Source organism: Pan paniscus, chromosome 16 (genome assembly GCF_029289425.2).
Source record: "Pan paniscus chromosome 16, NHGRI_mPanPan1-v2.0_pri, whole genome shotgun sequence".
In the NCBI taxonomy this organism is placed as follows: domain Eukaryota; kingdom Metazoa; phylum Chordata; class Mammalia; order Primates; family Hominidae; genus Pan; species Pan paniscus.
Genome location: NC_073265.2, coordinates 43,247,694 through 43,259,929, shown reverse-complemented (window position 1 = coordinate 43,259,929; position 12,236 = coordinate 43,247,694). Strand labels below are relative to the sequence as shown.

At 37.7% G+C, this 12,236-nt stretch overlaps 1 protein-coding gene across 1 annotated transcript in view; it reads right to left on the bottom strand.

The window, feature by feature from the left end:
- Positions 1-12,236, bottom strand: part of UNC13C (unc-13 homolog C) — a 645,800-nt gene that overhangs the window by 595,580 nt on the left and 37,984 nt on the right. The window lies entirely within an intron of this gene.

Here is a 12,236-nt window from a genome sequence, read left to right as displayed (position 1 = left end):
GAAATAGAGACGGAGACTAGTTGTGAGGCTACAGCAATGGTCCATTGTTGTCCGATGTTCAATGGAGATTGAGAGACAATTAGAAGGCAAAGTTGCCCGGCCTTATTCAATGACTGAGTTTGAGGTGATGAATGTACCCCACATAGGAAAATTCACTTTTGCTAATAAAAGGAGAAAATAGTTCATTGTGTACATTATGAAATCAACTGAAAGTCTGAAAAACTTAGCTTGAGATATAGGAGTCAAGATGACATAGATCCCAGCCAACACTCACTACAGTAAGTTCACCACTACTGGTACTTAAACCATGGGCAGCTGCAACTATTAACCTGGATTTATTAGTTTATGTACAGTGTTAATGTACAATGTCTAATTATCCCTATCTCCTAGCACTTCCCCCCAATTCAAAGTTCTGGGCAGGCATTTCCAGTTAGCCAAGTTTGACATGTGCTCAAGGCATGGCTGATAGGGGTGGGAAGAAGGCGCTTCTATTCCCTTCAGCTTTGTGATAGCACACCGAGCACTACTTCCTTCTAAGGGCTTACCTACTAGTAAGGAGACACCAATAAGAAAGGAATTCAGATGCTGAAAAGCCAGGAAAAAAAAAAAAGGAAATGTGCAAATTTTCACTACAGTGTGTCAAATAAGCTGCTAAGGAGGACAACTCTGTCTTGAGCAAACAGAGGATGGTGGTGCCATCTGTTGAGACAGAAAACCCAGGGAGAGGCCAGGCACTGTGGCTTACGTCTGTGATCCCAGCACTTGGGGAGGCAGAGGCAGGCAGATCATTTGAGGTCAGGAGTTCAAGTCCAGCCTGGCCAACATGATAAAACTCCATCTGTACTAAAAAACACAAAAATTAGCCAGGCGTGATGGCACACGCCTGTAATCCCAGCTACTTGGGAAGCTGAGGCAGGAAAATCACTTGAATCTGGAGGGGTGGAGGTTGCAGTGAGCCGAGATCCTGCCACTGCACTCCACCCTGGGCGACAGAGCGAGACTCTGTCTCAAAAACAAAACAAAAGAGGAGAGTTCAACAGGATATCTTGTTTGACATAACTCCTACAACTCATTATCTTACCCCTCTTCCATGGCTTTCCATAGTGTCTAGGAGTAAAAATAAAATCTCCGAAAGATTCAAAAGACACAGAAAAGGTGGCCTCTGATTATTGCACCAGATTTGTCTTACATGCTTTTCCTGTTTTTTCTTTTTTTTTTCAATTCCTCAAATACATCATACCATTTCCTGCCTATAGAACGTGGCTCATGCTATTTCCTCTGCCTGAGGGGATCTTTTCCTTTCTCTTAGCCTGGCTCAATGTATTCATTCTTCAAATCTCAGATCAAATTCCATTTCCTTAGGGAAGCCTTCTGTAACCTCTAAGCTGTAACGTGCTCTCTTAACACTTTGGATTTTCTTCTACAGCCATTATCAAAGTTGGAAACAATATATTTGTGTAATTTTTAAAATTAAATTCCTCTCACCCACTTCACTGAAGACAAAGACCAAATATGATTTGTCACTGCTGTATCCCAGATGCCCAGCCAGGAAATTAAAGATTTATTGAAGAATGAACCAATGCATGAATTAATGACTGAAAGAATAAATATATATAACAGTCTAGGTTTGACAGAGGAAAATTAGCCCAAAGACACTGATTTGGGATCATCAGGATACAGATGATAACAGTAGCCAATGGAACTAATCAAATCACTCAAAAAAGAGTGAAAGGAGTACTTGGGATGATATATTAATTATCAACTATGAAGTATTTCTTAATGTGATCCATGGGTTACCCTAGAGCAAAATCAGCTGGAGACTGGATGAAGGAATCTATGTCTTTAATAAATGACTCCAGATGATTTTACCACAACCTGAGAACCACTAACTTTAGCAATCAGTAGAGAAATACCCTTGACGCAGTCCCAAAGTTTGTATTATAGGCCAGGTGTTCTAACTTCTAGAAGAAAGAAGCATAAACGTGCACAAGTAGCTAAGAGCATGTTATTGTGCAAAGAATACCAGAGGAGGATTCAGAAATCCTGGGCCTGTCACCTGATCTCATCATATGCTACATTTACAACCTACATTAATGACCGGTAGTTATCTTCAGGGAATAGAGACTTGGGGACTTCAGCCATAGTCTACTCCATTAATGTTTTATGAGGATTCAATATATATGATAGGTGACTTTTAAAAATATTCCATTTGCATTTTGTTTCTAGAAAATGCAAAGGGCATGTTGATCAGCTCGAGAATTTCCTATTCATTTCTCTCAGATAGTAAAATGCTTTTTTAAACATTAAGTAAATTATCATTTTATGTATGTGTATAGGAACACCAGTATGTGTGCCTTAACTGTAATCACTAAAGAACAGAAATGTAAATCTAAAACCACGGGCTTTCCACAAGACACTGTCAGCATCAGAAAAGGCATTAAAAGGGCAGGGGAAGCTTAACCTACATCTCTGGGAAATAAGAAGATTATATTCAAGCTGTCATTTCTTGTTGCCATGATTATATGCGGTCAACAATTTCTTTTATCACAAATTATACAGAAATGACACCTGGATAATCATGTTGCCTGTAATATCATCATGTAAAATGGGAGAAAGATCTGATCGTTTGAGTGTTGGCTTATGATTTGGGAAAATAGCTTGTAATTGCAGTTCTACTGACAAATTGGTGCTGTCGGGTAAATCAATATTTACCACCTCAGTTTCTCATCTTATATACTTGAACACCGACACTTAATTTCTGGAATCCTAAACTAGGCTGCATGGGGTAATGCTTAAGCACACAGAATGTGGAAGATAAACGCCAAAGTACAAATAATGGATTTGCTACTTCTGGGTTTTCTTCCCCCTCCTCTTAGATAGGTTACAGTATTTCTGTTTCACATCCATAAAATGAGGTCAAATATAATACCCATTTCATAGGGTTATTGTGAAGATATGATTTAGTGAAGTATTTAGAATAGTATCTGGCACATAAGAAAGGAATTAATAAATGTTACCCATTATTAAGCTCCACACCTTCTAGGGTTCTTAAGAAAACTAAAGAAAGTATGTGTTTGTGTGTGCCAATGCTATATAAAACACATACACGCATAACAAATTTCATACTCCAAAATAAAAAGCATCCTTTTTGAAGTCATCATGGTTGAGTTAGGGAGAAAATGAAGGATATGTTGAGGGCAGTGAAGATGCTTGGAGGGATGAGGGAGAGATATACTTATTCTAAATAAAGTGACATTGCTCAATATATCTTGGGACCTTTTGGCATTGCCTATGGATCATTTCTTCTTATTTCACAGTTGTTTGAATCTGCTAATTATTAATCACTTTTATCTTCAGATGGTTTATTTAATATTTGGAAGTAGCTGAGAGTCAGTAAATCAAGTTTGATGAATGAAGTGGTTAGCAAAATTCCATAGCATTTTTTTTATTATTTATTATTTTTTATTTTTTGAGACGGAGTTTCTCTCTGACGCCCAGGCTGAAGTGCAGTGGTGCCATCTCGGCTCACTGCAAGCGCCGCCTCCCGGGTTCACGCCATTCTCCTGCTTCAGCCTCCAGAGTAGCTGGGTCTACAGGCGCCCGGGACCACGCCCGGCTAATTTTTTGTGTTTTTAGAGACGGGGTTTCACCGTGTAGCCAGGATGGTCTCGATATCCTGACCTCGTGATCCGCCCACCTCGGCCTCCCAAAGTGCTGGGATTACAGGCGTGAGCCACCGCGCCCGGCATTCATAGCATATTTTTTTAACAGAAGCATACAATAGGCTGAAATGAGCCATGGTGTAGAAGTCAATCAATGCATTTAGCTCTGTCCAGTTTTACAGCCTATGGAGGCAACCTAAGCTACTATCTTTAGTGCAGGAAACAGTTCTATTTGAGTCCATCTCCCTTGGACTCAGCATCAAAACATTTTGCTTGCAAATTGGGCTCAGTCCTTGGATACCTTCTGAACAATAAAGCTTTTACCTGTTTCAGATACTCATTTCTCACCTTGGGTCTTAGTTTAGGTAACTAGGTAATTCTCTTGATAACCTCTCTAGTACCTCAATCCCTCCTAGGATTTGTATTTCTCTTAATAGTTCTCATTCTGGGATGTTGAGAGCCTATCCAAGTGATATCCAGAGTTAGAGTCCTAAATGCTTTAGAAGCCATCATCTGTGGTCTGAGGTGTACTCTCCAGGTGGCAGGTTTTCTCTGCTGCACTGGAGTCGGTCTCCTCTCTTGTTCCTGAGTTTTATGCCAGAGCCTAAATTGCCCCACTGGATATAGCTATTCCATCTACCCCATTCTCACATAATTCATCATAATTGATTAGGCTATCCTTTGCTACCTTACACCAGAGTTCAGAGTTTATCTTATTCCACACAGCAATCTCAAAAATGATTTATAATTTCTATAAAAATATGTCTCTGAGCTTGAAGAAATAACATGAATGATGACATGAGCATAAACAAGCAAATAAAAACTATTCATCTGAGGTTTTGACATAACATCATTTCTTGAATCTCTGAGATACAGTATTTTGCATTGTACGCTTTGCAACAACATTCCTAGTACAACCTGGAAATTGCCGTCTTTCATCGTCAGTTAATATTTTCCTCAAAAAATGCACCATGCCTTTAGCTTCCCTGCAAATACAGGTATTCCAGTCTTAAAGTTTGGGAGCCATTTAATAGTTATAACATAACTTAACTGTGTTTATGAACTCTGCAACATTTTTGTTGTTCCTGTTCATGGGTCTTTGTATATCCTTTTGAATTTCTTACCTTCTATAAAAATTTTTTAATTCTCAAAAACTAATCTTATTGGCACTTAACTTCTTCACCCCTAATAAAATCTTTTCAAGTGACTAGCATCACCTCCCCAGACTTACAAAACTTCCTAAAAAGATGATACTATCTCTTAGCACAAACTATTATCACTCACCTTTTATTAAGAGAGCTCAGTATGTAACTACATTTGCTAACACAAAATTGGCTGACTTTAAATGTACAACTTACACAGATGCTTAAAAACATAAGCCTTAATCTTTCATGACAAGACTGGCCTGCATTGGCAACAGGATGTCAGGGAAAGAGCATCGACTTTGGATTCTGGGCAAGGCACAATAGGAGTCAACCAACACCCTTAATTCGCTATATGATGTTGGGCTTTCCTTGTTTTGCTCCTCTGAGACTCAGTCATCTCACTTGTAAGATGAGGCTAACAGTACCTTCTTCCCAAAGCTATGGTGACAAGTATGAAATTAAAATGCCTAGAACTGAGTCTGATAGAATAGCATACCTATTGGTTTCTTTCCCTTTCTCTTAGTTCCATCTCACACCAGAATACACTTAAACACTTTGGCTCCAGTTGGGACTAATCTCCTTATACATATTATCTTTCTCCCCTCTGAACCAATTTACAAACACATGTATTTGTTGGATTCTAGTCTTGCCTCCTAGATGAATTTTACTGTTGGATCTTTTAGGCTTTATCTCTAGCAAGAAGTAGTGTCCCTAGCTGGTTCTCTACTGCTTCCAGGAGCCCTTGGCCACTTCACTCCTCAAAGGTCTCCTTTGACTCCAAAAGCACAGACAGCAAAAGCAAAATAGGCAAATGGAATTACATCGAAGTAAAAAGCTTCTGCATAGCCAAGGAAACAATTTACAGAAAGATGAGATGATCCATGAATTGGAAGAAAATATTATTTGCAAACCATATATTTGATAAGGGGCTAATGTCCAAAATATATAAGGAACCCAAACAAGTCAATAGCAAGAAAATAAGTAACCTGGTTTTAAAATAGGCAAAGAACCTGAGCAGACGTTTATCAAAAGGATAGATGTAAATGGAAGATATATCAAACAATGCTCAGTATCTCAGGGAAATGCAAATTAAAACCACAAAGAGGCTGGGCTGGGGTGGCTTTTGCTTGTAATCCCAGCTACTCTGGAAGCTGAGGCAGGAGAATCACTTGATCCCTGAAGTTTGAGGCTGCAGTGAGCCATGATCGTCAAGGTACTCCAGCCTGGGTGACAGAGAACCTGTTGCTTAAAAAAAAAAGAAACAGCCAAAAAACCACAGTGTGATATCACCTCACACCTGTTTCAATGACAATCAAAAAGATGAATAATAACAAGTGTTGGTGAGAATGTAGAGAAAAGGAAATTCTTGTACATTGTTGGTAGGAACGTATATTAGCACGGCCATTTCAGAAAATACTATGGAGGTTCCTTAAAAACTAAAAATATAATTACTAGAAAATATGATCTACCAATCCCACTTCTTCATATTCAGTCATGTGTTGCTAAACAACAAGGATATGTTCTGAGAAATGAGTCATTAGGTGATTTTGTCATTGCTTGACCATCATAGACTGTACCTTACACAAACGTAAATGGTATCACCTACTATACACGTAAGCTATATGGTATAGCCTATTGCTGCTAGATATGTTTAGATACATAAACATTTACAGTTTAACATATAGAGCATGTTACTATAGTGATTACTGTAGACAATTGTAACACACTGGTAAAGGTTTGTGTTTCTAAACATATTCAAAGATAGAAAAGGTACAGTAAAAATACAGTATTATAATCTTTTGGGACCACCATCATGTATACAGACTGTCATATATGCAGTCCATCATCAACTGAAGTGTCATTACGCATCTCAGGGCTGCATATCCAAAGGAATTGAGACTGATATTTCAAAGAGATAGCTGCACTTCCATGTTTACTTCAGCAATATTCACAATAGCCAAGATATGAAAGCAACCTAAGTGTCTACCAGCGGATGAATGGATAAAAAAGTAGATGTACACACAATGGAACACTACACGGTCTTTAAAAAGAAAGGAATCTGTAATTGTGACAACACGGATGTAACTGAAGGACATTATGCTAAGTGAAATAAGTCAGGCACAGGAAGAAAAGTATTGTAAGATCTCAATTATATGTGGAATCTAACAAAGTCAATCTCAGAGAAACAGATTTTAGAAAGGTGATTACCTGAGGCTAAGGGTTGGGGTAGAGAGTGAGGTGGGAAAAGGGAAGATGTTGATCAAAGGGTAAAAAGTTTGAGCTAGACTGGAGGAATAAATGTTAGTGATCTACTGCACGGTATGGTGACCACAGTCAATAATAACATTGTATATCTCAAAATTACTGAAAGAATAGATCTGTCATGTTCTCACTAAAAAAAAAAATGTTTGTAAGGTGATGGATATGTTAATTAGCTTGTTTGAATCTTTCTACAATGTATATGTAACTCAAAACATTACATTATACCGCATAAATATACACAATTGTTATTGTCAATTAAAAATGTTACTGTCAAATAAAAATGTCAATTAAAAAAACAAGAGAATCACTTTATAGATAATTCTAGTGTATTAGAAGCAAAAAATACTAGACAAAAGGTTATTGTTATGCACTGCATTTTTATGGAACATTTTGCAAATAAGTTGCCTTCTACTATTACCAGTATTGCTATGCTTGAAGGAAGATTTACCAAAAACAAACAAAAAAAAGCCCCAAGTTGTCAGATAAAATGTGGAATGATAGGAATTTATTTGTAGGCAAAATTATGCACTAAATGGTTTCTACAGGAAAATCCCCTAGGACTTTTGATACAGATGATTTCTAAAATTTTAAATTCATACATACCTTTTAAGGAATACATCTTTATTGCTCTATTTTCATATGTAGATATTACTAAAGCCTTTTCACAAAATGTAATAATCTACTTAACTCTGAAAGGTTGACAAAACATCTTTTGTTTTTAAGTTAAGAAAAATCGGCCGGGTGTCGTGGTTCACGCCTGTAATCCCAACACTTTGGGAGGCCAAGGCAGGCAGATCACGAGGTCAGGAGTTCGAGACCAGCCTGGATAATATGGTGAAACTCCATCTCTAATAAAAAAAAAAAAAAATTAGCTGGGCGTGGTGGTGCATGCCTGTAGTCTCAGCTACTCGGGAGGCTGAGGCAGGATAATCGCTTGAACCCAGGAGGAGGAGGTTGCAGTGAGCCGAGATCGTGCCACTGCACTCCAGTCTGGGCGACAGAATGAGACTTCATCTCAAAAAAAAAAAAAAAGAAAAAAAAAAGAAAAAAATTATTAATATTTTTCCTTAGACTGATTTTATCTCTTTCAAGTTAAAAAAGGGGGAAATTAAGAATGTCGTGTGAGCAGGTATATTTGCTACATAGCTTTTAGTAGTGCTCTTCAAATGTGCTCTGATGATCACATCCCTCAGAACCGTCAAGGGAGCATGTGAATAGCCAGACTGCATCCTCCTGACCTGGACTGTCCACAGGTGAGCTTTTTTACTTTTCATTTTAGATTTTGTTTTATTATGTTTTTAATTGTGTGTGTGGTTGTTGCTGTTGTTTTATTAAAGGGCATGTATTACATCAGTAACTCGTGTAATTTAAAGGCATATGCCTGGTCCCATTGTAGGACCACCAAGTCACAATAATCTGTGAAAATATGCTAATAATTGGTCATTTTAAAACAACATCCCAGGAACAACTACTACAAGAGCTTTCCAGATGATTCTAACAACCAGCCAGATTAGGAACCACTAGTCTAACAAAGTATCTACCTTAGGAAATTTTAATACCTTCAGTTTTATATCCTTACTTGGAAGTCAACATATTCTGACAGTTTTATAACCATTCAGAAAACAAAATATATACATGATGTAAAAACTAGGAAGTATGCTAATTTCCAATATCACAGTCTCTTTCAGAACAAGATTTTTGGTCTTCTGCTAGGAAAACTATTAATACTTCAAACTGACGTCAGGTTCTGATTTCAGGTAAAGTGTATCAGACTGCAAATACAACATCCTTCAAGCAGCTGTTATAGTACAGTATTTATTGCACTCTACAAATCTTGATTTATAAAATGAACCAAGGATTTGAAGTAGAAACACTGAGAATGAACTATTTCACATCAAAACCTGAGAGTCCCAGAAACTTAGTGCCTTTCATATTCACACTGGTTTCTCGTGAATATCTCTGAGTTGAACTAAACCTAGTGGCTGACTCTGTTCTTCATCTTTTATCAGTTTTTCCAACTTAAAACTTGAATAAAAACAACCTTTGAAGTGAGTAAGCATAGTGCTGCTCTAAATAGCCAAAGTAACAATCCATGTAATTCTGGATCCACCACTTATTAGCTGAATGACATTAAGCTAGGTAAGTTTTCAGCATCTGCTTCCTCACCTGTAAAATGGGATAATAATAAAATAAAATTAATAGTGGTGTTATAAGAAGTAAAAGAATGAAAAACAGGTAAACAGCCTGGAAAGGGCCTAATATATAGTAATTCTGAGTAATAAGCTTTTATGTCTATTCTTCTGAGCTCTCAGGAGATAAAGTCATAGTCTTAGCAATTAAAAGCCACAGTTTGAACTTGGATTTGACTTTAAAGTTTGTGTTTTTTTATTTAGTATCCCACCTCTCTTGATTCAGGCATTTATCCAACACATATTAACTCAATGCCATATGCGTATAAAACACTGGTCTAGGCACAGTACAAGTTAAAGGATTAAAAAAAAGACAACTTGCCTCTAGACTATTCTGGAATAGAAAATGAGAAATGCACATAAATATGAGAGTCAGTGTGATATGAGGCAAGTACATGGGAATTTTGAGGAGACAATAAATAGTTAATTCCAGTTGATAGGTGGTACGAGGCTGAAGGTGGGGGATCAGAGAGTCACCATCATGGTGTAGGAATCAAGACAGCTGCACAAATGGTGCCAACTCAGCAGGGGCCAGCAACAATGGAAGAATTTGACCTCATGGGGAAGCTTCTGGCTACACACACTCTAAGGTCTCTTCCTACTGGAATGCTGTTTAAGGTGAAAGTTCTCTGAAACATTATCATCAAATATCCACATCTATAAACATTGGAGTTTTCTGGTCCTCTGGATCCTGAAGACAACAGTTGAAATAAATAATTCAAATGTGTGAGCTTATAATTCCATAAAGCTGTGTCAGAGAGACAGCATCCCACAGTTTGACAGCAAGAGCTCTGCACTCCAATCTGGCTAAGGTTACTTATGGAGAAAAGACAGCACTGCTACCTCATGATAACTACGTAGCCATGGAGAGAAAAAATATGTTGGCATCTGCCCAAAGCCCAGTAAGCAGATGGCCATGGGAACAGAAACCATCATGACAATTGGCATCTCTTTGGGATGCTCTGAGCAGGAAAGGGGCCTGGAAAATGTCCTTCTTTGGCTGTCCTTCCTTCAGAGGCATATGGGTGGCACAGGATGGGGAAAACTGCCTGACTGCTGCCAAGGGGAGCAGAGATAGCCTTTAAAATCTAGGCTACCGCAGCTTCCTGGGTAGTCAATCTGGTACCATTCAGCAACCAGAGACCATCTTAAAGATGTGTGTGCTGATTTCCTCTAGGACAGATGATATCCAACAGATTCCATTCAAAGTTGGCTCACAGGATAATAAGAAGCCAAGCTCCAAGAGGATGGAGGGTTCTGAGTCCTCTATAGCCAGGCCTCATATGCAGGTAAATGGCACAGGATTGTTTTATCTGTGGTTTTATTCTTAACCAGGTGGCTATAGATAACCAAGAGCATGTGTGTATTCCAACGTTAAGTGCCACTCACTGGATGACTAAGTTTGTTAGCTGGTTGAAGGGTCACCATCAGTAACAATCTGCTTTGCAGAGGCTTGCTAATTTGGAATTTTTAGAAGTTGAAGAAGATCCATTTTTCTGAAATGTATCATCTTGTCCTATTTATGATATTGCCTAACATTTCAAGCAACTACATTAACCAACTGCCATTAAAACATTTCTCTATTATGTCACAACAGATATATACAAACCACACACACACACACACACACACATGCTCATGCACTTCTTAGTCTTCATTTGCCTTTGAGTAAACTCTGAATCAACAGCAAATAAAATACATTGTCAAACTGCTGGCCTGTATCCCAAGAAATAGCAAATGAATTTCAGTAACAAGGATATCTGACTCTCAAAAATCACTCCAATATAAGATAGATATTATTACCATATGCATTACACTTGCATAACATTTGACTACTTTTCACTCTTAAATCAGTTTTAAATATAGTTGAGAACTACCCATCCCTGCAAAAAAAACAAAAACACAAAATGTCTCAACAGCCAGTGCATTCAAGATCCCTTTGACTTATATCATTCCTAAATAAATTACATAAACTGTGTTGTTTTATAAAGATAGATTTTTAGAGTGGCAAACCCTAGTTATTTCAGTTGTCTTAGAAATTCAAATAGTTTAGCAGTAAAGATTTCTGATTATTCAATAATCTACTCACATCAACCACAAAATGGCTCATTTAGGGGAGTATGATCACAGCTTTGGTCAAGACAGAGAAGACATAACCAGCTACTGGCTGCAGATATTATTATGTTATTTGATAATAGCAAGTAACACTTGGTCATATATACCTTTATGAAGTATTATGTAGAGTAATAGCTTAGTTAATGATGACAATCCCATGATCAGGGAACATAATAATAATATGCAATTCATTTAAATTTAGATAGTAACAGACTATTCCAAAAATGTAAGTAATTAGCATGCAACTAAAATAAATGGTAAGGGATTGGAATAAGTGCGGAGGAAGTTGGGTTGAGAAATAGAAAGTAAACAAACTCTTACATTTACATATAACTATCACTTTCCAAAAGTATATAATCCAAAGTTGTTCCCACAAGAAAGCAATTAAAATAGTTAGTTAAGGTACTCTTCTCATTTCCATGGTGGAGAAGGGACTTTATTCTTAAGAAGGTAACCACTAAACTCTATCCCCTTACTGATCTCTTCTCAAAGAATAGCTTGTGACCACTCAGACATGACCTAGGGCCTTGGCTCTATTGCTCTCCCTGACTGTGCCAGTAGGTTGTAAGGGAGTCCATGGTCTTCCATGGGACTGTCCTGTGCACACACAACTTTTCCTATGGGCAACCCCTAAATTGTTGAATGGATAGGAAAATGAGTGGTTAAGTCTCAGAGTCCATCTTTTCACATTTTTTTTAAGATTACACCTTTCTCTCCATCCCTGTAAACTTAATGGAACCAAGAAATAGATGCCAGGCTGTGGGCTTAACCTTTGGTTTCACTCAACTTTTGTTTGACAACTGATGCCACAAAGTTAGTTGATGTAAAATGAGGTTTGTGCCTAAATTTAGCAGAGAAATCTG